The sequence below is a fragment of the Barbus barbus genome (assembly GCF_936440315.1).
Source record: "Barbus barbus genome assembly, chromosome: 14".
Taxonomy (NCBI): Eukaryota; Metazoa; Chordata; class Actinopteri; order Cypriniformes; family Cyprinidae; genus Barbus; species Barbus barbus.
In genome coordinates this window covers 695545-707662 of record NC_136742.1, presented here as the reverse complement: position 1 = coordinate 707662, position 12118 = coordinate 695545, and the positions used below count along the sequence as shown (strand labels likewise).

Here is a 12118-nt window from a genome sequence, read left to right as displayed (position 1 = left end):
CAGAAAGGCAGCTAGCCATAAAACTTGTTTAACCTAGCTAACATACTATTTTATTTTCTCAATAGGCCACTGGCCAAACATTAACTACTAACACCTGAACAAAATTTTGCATTAGTTAACCTAATTTTAATATAAAATAATCGTTGCTGACAAACGTCATTTGAAACAACAGCACAGTTTACCATAGTAAAGTTTGTTACCACCACATTGACAGGAAATGTTACTAAGTTAAACTGGTGTACAAAAATCTGACACAAACACACAGACAAATGTATCTTACATATATTTTGAACTTGCTTACTGATCTTATTCTCTCGTAAGGTGCATCGACACACAGCGCAGATTTTCTCCGGAACTCTTCCACTCTCGTGGGTTCATCCCTGGGCAAAAACCCGCAGCGCTGCTTCCGTGTCTTCCTCGGACACGAGCGGCGTGGCGCGACTTGACAAAAGACAATATAGGACCCATTATATATAATGTTACTATCTACAGTGGATGCTGACAGTAAAGTGATGCCCCGAGCATTCCAAGCGATCGCGCTGTTTCTGACTTGAAGCACGGAACGTATTTCCCAATCAATCGAGCGTTAGCGTTAATTCTGGCAGGTCACGTGAGTCAAGCTTGCATCAGCTGATTCTCAGCCGATCACATCTACCTATAGGAATACGACACCTATTGCGGCATTCCTATATAAGCTCTATTCAGTATGAATCGGCAGCTTTTCCCGCTTGCTCAGGAGCAAATTAGACAGCAAATTCCATCTCTATGGGAAAGCTTTAATCAGGAATTGATCTGAGCAAGCACTGCTTCTCACAACGATATATCATTTATATAGACTCTTGCCTGCAATGCCCGCAATTCGCTGAAGTTGTGCTAATGTGACTGCATCAACAACACTTTTACAAGAGATCTGCTTTCCCTGCTGGAAGAAGCAAAGATATCACGGAGGGTTAAAGCATACGTAACAACTGAACATTTAACCCTTTATTCATCTCACTCTGAATGTCTTCACGAAGCTAAGCAAAGTTCTATTTCATTCTGGGTGGTGATGGCGCAGTGGATAAGACACATGCCTTTGGTGTGAGAGACCCGGGTTCGAATCCACTGTGAGACACCAATGTGTCCCTGAGCCTGTCCTGATCCTGACATATATAGCAATTGTAAGTCGCTTTGGTGTTGCATAAACTTCGGCTATTGACCATATGCTGTACTGCAATAAAGGGGCATGCTGCTCTTCTCAGCTGCTTATTAAAGAAGAGCACCCCTTCGCTGCTTCTCTTCTTCTTAAAGGGTGTGCTGCCCCAGTCTATGCTATTTCAGAAGGTATTTGCTTTAAAGCTGTTAGGGTATAGGGATTTCGCTTGCTTTTAGGGCTTATCTAGTGCTCAGTGTCATGTTTGTTGCTAGACCTGCTTGTTGCTTTGATTTGATTTGATTTGATTTGATTTATTGATTTATAATAATGTGGACAATCCCTTTTATTAAAAAGAGCAGCTGTAGCCTCTACGGCTAATTTCCAGCTGTAGTCCCCAGCCAGTTGTTAAAAGGCATACATCAAATAAAATACATTACAATTACAATTACAGTAAGGCTAAGCAAAACATACAAGCGTGTGGAACACAATTAAGACAAGCACAAACAAGCAAGCACAAATTGCAAAGGCATAAGAGCAGTTCATGCATTAAAACAATACAGATCAACATACAAAATAACACATACAGGACCTAACATTGAAGCAGGCAGCAGAAAGCTAATGGCAGCAACATGACCATGTCACATCAACTACACAGCACAACTGTCAGATTGATGTGTGCAGTTATAATTGTCAGACAGCCAGTTTTTAAGGTGTATAGTAAAGGTGGAATACATATGTATGTCTTTAATTATAGTGGGCAATGAGTTCCAGCTTTGTATTGCCTTAACAGAAAATGATAATTGACCAAATGTGCTTTTCCTGAATGGGATTAGAAGGTCACCTCGTGTATTGCTTCTGGTGATCTGACTGCTATTGTTACGTTGAATTATAAATGAGTTAAGAGGAGCAGGAGCGATGTTATGCAACATTTTGTAGACCAGACAGATATTTTTATATTTGATTACATCTTCCCAGCTTAGCAGTTTATGCTTATTAAGAATAATGCAATGATGTAAACTGTTAGGCTTCTGGTCCAGTACTTTAAGACTTTTTTTTATAAAGAATTACTAATGGCTTTAGTGATAAACCATTAGTTTGTCCCCAGCTTGTCAGACAATATGTTAGGTGCGACATAATCATGGCATCCATAAATAATTTAGCAGCATTAAAAGTAATTACATTTCTAATATATCTAAAATTAGCTAAGCTAAACTTAACCCTATTGCATACTTTCTTAATATGTGCTTTAAAGGAGAGATTGGAGTCAATAATAACGCCCAAATACTTAAATTGTGGCACAATACTAATGTTTTGACCTGATATTATTATATTTGACACAATGTTACATTGTCTCTTGGTGAAAAACATTCCCACAGTTTTATTTACATTTAGTTGAAGGCATGAACGATTTAGCCAATTGGTGATCTGATCCATAGCTGTGGTCAATTTGGCAGCAGCCAGATGTTTTGTCTTGGCATGCACATAAATTACCGTGTCATCCGCATACATTAATGTATTAATATCAGGGCAAACTGATGGCAGATCATTAATATATAGACTAAACAAAAGCGGGCCAAGTATAGATCCTTGTGGTACCCCTGTGCATAAATTAAGAACCAATGAACGATGGTTGTTCACAGAAACGTATTGAGTTCTACCAGTTAAATATGACTCAAACCATTTAATTGCAGAAGGGGAAAAATTATAAGTAGAGAGTTTGGCAATAAGGACCTGATGGTTGACTGTGTCAAAAGCTTTACGAAGATCTAAGAACACAGCGCCAACAACACCTCCCTTATCAACCATTGCTCGAACAGTCTCTAGAAAGAAACAGTTAGCTGTTTCTGCAGAGTGATTGGCCCTAAAGCCAAACTGCATCGGATGAAGAGTAAATGGACTGTTATTTAAAAAAGAGACAAGCTGCTCTGATACACATTTTTCAGCAACCTTAGAAACCACAGGTAAAATACTGATTGGGCGGTAGTTAACTATGTTCAAAGGGTCATTTGACTTAAATATGGGAGTTACAATTGCAGTCTTCCAGGTAGTTGGGAATATGCCCTCTAATACTGACTGGTTAACAATTTGTGTGATAGGAAAAGCTAGATATTCATTTAGAGATTTAAGCATTTTTGAATCCATTCCATAAATATCTTTTGCTGTTGAAATTTTAAAAGAGTTAATAATTGCCCGGGTTTTAATTTCAGAGATAGGTTGAATTCTAAAAGAAGGCTTGCTGTCATCTATTTCAACAATATCTCCAGTTGTTAGGGAAAAATGATGTGCGATTTCATCCACAGAATTAATAAAGTATTCATTAAAAGCTACAGCTATTTGTACTGGATCTTGTATTAATTTACCATTCAGGTCCAACTCTAACCGATTTCTAAGCCTGTGGCTAATTCCCATCACATTCTTAATCTGTTCCCAGATCAGCTTTGTGTTACCCTTTCCCTCATTAATGATTGTTATAAAAAAATTGGCTTTAGCTTTTCTGATCATTTTAACTACTTGATTACGTAATGAAGTGAACCTATGCCTATCACTATGTAACTTGGTTTTTAATGATCTTTTTAAAGCAGAGTCTCTTTCCTTCATCAGATTAAATATTTCAGTATTAAGCCAAGGGAGTGCGTTTGTTTTTTTCTTTCCTTTTACCTTTCTAGTGAACTCCTTAACTAGACTTTGTAGCTTGGTGGCAAACATCTTACTAACTTCTTCTATGTTAATCCCAGTAAATATATTTGTCCATTTAGTCTGCTGTACTGCCCTTTGAAAATTATTCATTTCATTTTTTGGAATCCTGAGTTGCTCAACAAGTTTTTTTGAATGATGAAAGCGCTTTTTTGTAAGATTTCTTGACAGTAATGTCAGATTATGGTCAGACAGTCCAGTAATAAAATTTAATGTTTTTACAATTCGTTCAGGCTTGTTACTGAATATTAAGTCTATCTGTGTCTGAGATTATGTGGTTTAAACTATTAGTGTTATTGCAAGTGCTGGTACTTCATTAAATTTGCAACAGCAAGAAGCTAATGTTTTGCTGTTGTTTAGACCATCTGATTGTTCTCGAAATATGCTTGTTGCTTATGGCTCATCTAGTATTGGGACTGCTATTTCCTTAAGTTTCTTGACTACTGCAACATGCTGTGATTTAAGCAAGCAACATGCTTGCTGCAAGCTATCGAGTGTATTGGTAAGGTTTTTTGTCTTTGCTCATGTGGGTTGTCAAGATTGAGGACACATAACACAACGAGCACATGTCAGTGGGAGACGACACACTTGTAAACTGATGAGTTGATTTGAGTTGTTATATGCTGTTTTATAGAGTTTTTAAATGGATGCTGAATCTTTTAGGCGAAGTAGAACCGGCGATCTCTTGAACCATTCATGTTTGCTCATATGGCTGCAGTATGCTGTGTTTGCTGCAGATTAGGCTGCCAATTTTAGTGCGTTTTCTGCATCTTTTTCAGGTATTGCATTAAAGGGGCTGCTGCTCTTCTTAGCTGCTTATAAAGAAGAGCACCCCTTTGCTGCTACTCTCCTCCGGTAAGGGGCTGCTGCTCTTCTTAACTGCTTATAAAGAAGAGCACCCCTTCACTGCCTTCTCCTTTAAGGGGCTGCTGCCCCAGTCTCTGCTATTTTAAGAAGGCTATGCTTCTTTCAGAATGCCATCAGTTGTGGTTTGGGCGGTTCTGGCCTATCGTTGTGTTGGGGGTTCTGGCCTTTCGTTTGTGTTGGGGGGGTTATTATTATTATTATTGCTGCTCTCCCTGCTCATTCATGACAGGCTGCATGGATGGACAGGGCGTTTTGCCCAGAACAGAACCATACCGCCAAACCAAACTTTATGCTGAGTATCTATCATTTTGACGATAGTGGTCCTGACAGAATTACAAACGGTGTAACACATCCAGTGTAGTCAGTCCCAAGCTGTTGTGGCGTTATAGACATGGTGTAGGGCAAATAGTGTCAATCCAAATGTAAGAAATGCGGAAAATGAAACAACCTCAATAGAATGGCGCCAAAGAGTATATAGTATACAGCAATTTTTTTAAATACAGTAAGTCTCTGTATGCGGGGTCTGACATCACAGAAAATTTCCATGATGCAAAGGGTTTTACAGTTATTTACTGTAAAGGGAATTTGCAGTATTATACTGGGTGATATACAGTAAATAACTGTAGAAATTACAGAAATGTCTAACAGTGTGTCTTTGGCTGCACTGGCAAGCACAGAACACTATTTAGAGTTCCAGCCTCAGAGGAGACAAGAGAGCAGTGGATTTATTTACTGTATATTACACTGCTGCCGCACAGATCTAATATAAACATGTAATTTCCTTTCCAGCTGTTTACCTTCATAGACATAACCGACTGTTTTTATAGCTCATGTGTGTTTTTAACATGAAAGAGAACTTAGTTTAGTACCTACATGCCGTGTGACAGCCGATTTTGCCCGTGTGCTTCGGATGTGTGCTCAGTATCAGACGTTTGAACTAATATGGTTAAAACGCAATAGACATGATAATCAAAACCAAACAGAGTATCTGTTTTTTTTTGGCAGAGTGTCTGATATAGGAGGTGTAAAGGCACAGCCCTACTCTGGAAAAGGGGGCGGAGAGCAGCAGCTAATTTGCATTTAAAGAGACATGCACAAACACAGCCTGTTTCTGCTTCCACTCACATAGGCATTTTCAAAATGATGTAATAAATGATCTGTGGGGTATTTTGAGCTGAAACTTCACAGATACATTCTGGGGACACCTGAGACTTACATTACATATTGTAAAAAGGGGCATAATAGGTCTCCTTTAAGGACAGCAGAAGGTTTATTAGGCTGCTGTTACTAATTCTCCCAACTGTTTATGTTCACCTAAGACATAGCAGACTGAATACTGAATACTGAATATTTATTTATTTATTTAATTAGGAAGACTATGGAAATCTCACCAGTTTTGGAGAGGCCAGGACCAACACCTGCCCTCTGTCTCTCTATCTCTCTGGTGCGAGAGCCTGTCTTTCCTACTCGCTCCAGTTAAAGTTAGAATAAAACAATTCATTAGTCCTATTAGTTCTTCAGCGTAAGCAAGCTATCAAGGCCAAAACTGTACACTTTGCAATAAGTTTAAAAGTTAAAAAAGAGCTCTCTAAAAAAAGAGAAAAAACAGACTGTTCATTTACACAAACTCTATACATTATATAGATAAATATTTATTTTGTGCATAAAATGGCTTATAGCATAAGAAATATAGTTTTCACTGATCTTTTGAGCTTGATGTTGCAATGACAGAACTCAAAACTCATAAAAACTTCTGCACTTCCTTATGCAAAGGCTAAAAGTTTCAAACGTTAGAAATGAGGTTGAAGTTCAGACCATCCCTGCAGGGGCGTAGATCACGCGGGGGACGTGTCCCCCCACTTTAATATCACGTAAATTCATCCCCGACACTTTTTCGGGCAAGTGTGTTTGCATAGAGGTTTTCAAGAGCCGGTGTGAATAAATATAGATTTAAATTCAAAGAGACAGGATAGTCTGTGCATAATCTGATGTTTTATTCGGACCCAGATGAACATCACGGCGCACTAAACACACATGCAGTGTATGTTTCGTTCATACTCAAAGCCGGAGGGCGCTGTTGAGCAAAACGTTATACCAGGAAATTCCTAATATGGACAAATGCGTCCAGCTATCACTGTATGAAAACAGTTGTTTTTACAGAAAAACAGAAGCGTTTGCAAACATGAAGACATTAAACATACAGTACAATTGCGACAATGTTTTTTTTTTTTTTTCAAGTCATCTCCAGGTAATAAATAAAGTATATGAACAATTCAGTGCTAACTGACATAGCATTTATTACAGTATAGAAACTATTCTGCCTCATCTGATAAAAAAGTGTTTGTAGTATATAAACAAAGCATTATTATTGGTTATTGTCCAGCAGTGTATCTGATTTCTAAGCCAATTAAAAGCTAGAAATAAGAGAAAAATACCAGTCAAAAGTTTTTGAACAGTAAGATTTTTAATGTTTTTTTAAAGAAGTCTCTTCTGCTCACCAAGCCTGCATTTATTTGATCCAAAGTAGGCCTATAGCAAAACAGTAAAATTTTGAAATATTTTTAATATTTAAAATTTTCTATATTAATATATTTTAAAATATATAATTTTTTTTAATTTATTGTGATTTCAAAGCTAAAGTTTTAGCATCATTACTCCAGTCACACGATCCTTCAGAAATCATTCTGCTATTCTGATTTGCTGCTCAATAAAAAAAAACATGTATTATTATTATTATCGGTTGTTCTCACGCTTGCTTGGGCTGAATACATGGCTACAAAGGACCTGCAGTATAAAAGGAGTCAACTTCATCGACAACTTCAATCTTTTCTGGGGCCACAGACAACTGTTTAAACTAGATGGCCTCCACCCAAACAGACTCGGTGCAAGAGTGCTTAAGGACAATATCTATTTCTCCCTCTGTCATCCTTCAACGGTGTGTGCCAATCTACTCGGCCTGAATGGCACACACACACCTGGACAGAATATGAGTGACCACAGGAATTCATGTCAGCTTCTGAGTCAACATGTGGTTGACACATCCCACAAGGATACTGATAACACCACGCAGCCACAACAAGCACTGCTCATGGACATCCCGGCTGAGCCCTGCCCACAGAGCTCATCACATGCAGACTGTGACGTACTACAACAGCTCCAACAGCTCCAAGACTCGGCACCCAAGGACGACTTTCTGGAAAACAGCATCTCACAGCCACTGGAAACACCAGAGCCAGAGCCCTGCTCACCAGACACACTTTCCCTCTCTCCAGAATCTCCACTTCTAAGCTTCTCACAGAAAATGGAGGAACTGGTGTATGCTGGGACCAAACTCTCCCACTCTTTCGCTGCAAGCCCCCAGATATCAACTAAAAAACGGCGGGCCCCACAACCACCAAAGACTGCAGGCCCAGCTCACCCTCCTCCTCCTGCGAGAGCTCTCCGGCCGCTGCCACAACGCCAGGGCCCAAACCCCTCTCCATCTGGTGTAGGTGAACCAAAAACAACTGATAACAGCTCTCAGTGATATGTGTCGGGTCCCCGCTATATTAGCCACAACATTCACAAATGTTTACAGAACAAGCGGGAACCCAGTGTGCCTGTAGCCTCCTCTATTTCTGTTTTATCACGCGATAGAAAGTCTAAGGCCTTCTCAAGCCGTACGGCTGACCCATCTAACCTGCGGCCTATAATGCATCAATCTAAGATTGCTGTAGAGACAAAATGTAAATCCATCAAGTTAGCATTTTTAAACATTCGCTCACTTAAAAATAAATCATTTCTGATCAACGATTTAATAACCACAAACAACCTGGATTTTATGTTTCTAAATGAAACATGGTTAGAAGACAGCTGCAGTTCAACAGTCCTCACTGAAACAGCCCCTCCTAACTTTAATTTTATAAGTGTCTGCAGGACTGTTAGGAGAGGTGGAGGTGTAGCTGCTCTGTTTAAAGATGTTTACCAGTGCAAGCAAATGTCATTTGGTCAATATTCATCTTTTGAATACCTAAGTATTGTGCTGAAAGGTGCTCCACGCACCCTGTTTATCATTATTTACAGGCCTCCAAAATATTCTCCAGCCTTTGTTGATGATTTCACTGAACTGTTATCAATGATTTCCTCAGAGTTTGACTGTTTTGCTATTGCAGGGGATTTTAATATTCACATAGATAATGCAGAAATCAAAACTACAAAATAAATTATAACTGTTTTAAACACTTTTGACCTGAGTCAGCATGTGCACGGACCAACACACAATCATGGACACACTCTAGATTTACTCATCAGTAGAGGTCTAAACATCTCATCCATTGTAATTAAGGATGTAGCACTATCTGATCACTTCTGTATTTTCTTTGATATATTGATCTCAGTCACCACTGAATCTAGATCTGTCTCTATCAGAAAGAGATGCATTAACGAGAACACTAGTGCGCTATTTATGGAGGCAATATCATTAACACCAAGCATTTCTGCAGACTCTGTTGATCTTCTCCTTGAGTCATTTAACTCAAAAGTTAAGAATGTTATTGATGATATTGCCCCGATAAAGCTCAGCAAGAAGACGGGGAAACAGAAATCAATTTGGAGAAAATCAACAGCAGTTCAGAGCATGAAAAGACAATGCAGAAAAGCTGAGCGGATGTGGCGGAAGACAAAACTCGAAATTCACTATAGCATCTATAAAGACAGCCTTCATGCTTTCAATGTGGAACTAGCCACAGCTAGTCAGACTTTCTTTTCAAACCTTATAAACAGTAACTTAAACAACACTCGCACTCTTTTTGCGACTGTTGAGAGACTGACAAACCCCCAAGTCAGATTCCCAGTGAAATGCTCTCCGACAGCAAATGCAATGAGTTTGCTTCCTTCTTTTCTGAGAAGATCAATAATATCAGAAAGGAGATTGGCACATCCTCAAGTTATGCAGAGGTCACACAGATTCGACCGCAATTTATAAAAGAAGTGACTATGTGTGTTTTTAAAGAAATTGACAACAAAATTTTGGAAGAAATAGTACAGCACCTTAAATCTTCAACCTGCTATCTTGACACACTTCCCACATCCTTTTTCAAAAATGTGCTTAACTGTTTAGAAGCTGATCTCTTAGAAGTAGTGAACGCCTCACTTCTTTCTGGGACTTTTCCAAACTCCCTTAAAACTGCAGTTGTTAAGCCCCTTCTGAAAAAGTGCAATCTTGATAACACCATGTTGAGCAACTATAGACCCATATCAAATCTTCCTTTCATAGGTAAGATTATTGAAAAGGTAGTTTTTAATCAGCTGAACAACTACTTAAACTCAAATGGATACCTGGACAATTTTCAGTCTGGTTCCCGAGCACATCACAGCACAGAGACAGCACTCATTAAGATAATAAATGATATTCGCTTAAATTGTGATTCAGGAAAAATATCAGTGCTGGTACTACTAGATCTTAGTGCTGCGTTTGACACTGTCGATCATAACATACTTCTAGAGAGACTGGAAAACTGAGTCGGGCTTTCTGGGATGGCACTCAAATGGTTCAGGTCATACTTAGAAGGGAGAGGTTATTATGTGAGTATAGGAGAGCATAAGTCTAAGTGGACGGCCATGACATGTGGAGTCCCACAAGGCTCAATTCTTGCACCGCTCTTGTTTAGCCTGTATATGCTCCCACTAAGTCAGATAATGAGGAAGAACCAAATTGCCTATCACAGCTATGCTGATGATACCCAGATTTACCTAGCCTTATCTCCAAATGACTACAGCCCCATTGACTCCCTCTGCCAATGCATTGATGAAATTAACAGTTGGATGTGCCAGAACTTTCTTCAGTTAAACAAGGAGAAAACTGAAATCATTGCATTTGGAAAGAAAGATGAAGTTCTCAAGGTGAATGCATACCTTGACTCTAGGGGTCAAACAACTAAAAATCAAGTCAGAAATCTTGGGGTGATTCTGGAGACAGACCTTAGTTTCAGTAGTCATGTCAAAGCAATAACTAAATCAGCATACTATCATCTCAAAAATATTGCAAGAATTAGATGTTTTGTTTCCAATCAAGACTTGGAGAAACTTGTTCATGCCTTTATCACCAGCAGGGTGGATTACTGTAATGGTCTCCTCACCGGCCTTCCCAAGAAGACCATTAGACAGCTGCAGCTCATCCAGAACGCTGCTGCCAGGATTCTGACTAGAACCAGAAAATCTGAGCATATCACACCAGTCCTCAGGTCCTTACACTGGCTTCCAGTTACATTTAGGATTGATCTTAAAGTACTTTTACTCGTTTATAAGTCACTCAATGGCCTAGGACCTAAATATATTGCTGATATGCTCACTGAATATAAACCGAACAGACCACTCAGATCATTAGGATCGAGTCAGTTAGAAATACCAAGGGTTCACACAAAACAAGGGGAGTCTGCTTTTAGCTATTATGCCGCCCACAGTTGGAACCAGCTTCCAGAAGAGATCAGATGTGCTAAAACATTAGCCACATTTAAATCAAGACTCAAAACTCATCTGTTTAACTGTGCATTTGTTGAATGAGCACTGTGCTATATGTCCCAACTGACTGCAATATATTTTAGGTTTAATCATTTTCTTTAAATTTATTTTAAATCATTTTCTATATCATTTTAAAATTCCTTGTTTTTATTATTTTTATTTCCATGTTTTTATTGATTTTAATGTCTATTTCACTTTCTTTTATGTAAAAGCACTTTGAATTACCACTGTGTATGAAATGTGCTATATAAATAAACTTGCCTTGCCTTGCCTTGCCTTGCCTTGCCTATTATTATTAATATTATGTTGAAAACAGCTGGTTGGATTTTTTTAGGTTTCTTTCAGGTTTTTTTCATACTCTGATGAATAGAAAGTTCAGAAGTACAGCACTTATCTGAAATAGAACTCTTTTATAACATTATAAATGTCTTTATCATCAATTTAAACCATCCTTGCTAAATAAAAGTATTGATTTCTATCATTTATTTTCCAAAAAATAAAAAATACAAATTAAATTAAACAATTATACTGACTCCAAACTTTTGAATGGTATAGTGTATAATGTTACAAAAGCTTTTTATTTCAGATAAATGCTGATCTTTGGATCTTTCTATTCATCAAACAATCCTGAAAAAATTTACTCATCTGTTTTAAATATTAATAATAATTATAATAATAATTAAAAAAGATTTCTTGAGCAGTAAATCAGTATATTATTATGATTTCTAAAGGATCATGTGACACTGAAGACTGCAGTAATGATGCTGAAAATACAGCTTTGATCACAGAAATAAATTACATTTTACAATATATTCAAATAGAAAGCAGTTGTTTTACATTGTAAAACTGTATTTTGGATCAAATAAATGCAGGCTTGGTGAGCAGAAGAGACTTCTTTAAAAAAACATTAAAAAACTTTCTGTT

The 12118-nt window shown here is 38.1% G+C and overlaps 1 protein-coding gene across 1 annotated transcript in view; it reads left to right on the top strand.

Moving 5' to 3' along the window:
* The window catches only part of scara5 (scavenger receptor class A, member 5 (putative)), a 108437-nt gene that overhangs the window by 48610 nt on the left and 47709 nt on the right, over window positions 1-12118 (top strand). The gene's annotated exons all lie outside the window — the stretch shown is intronic.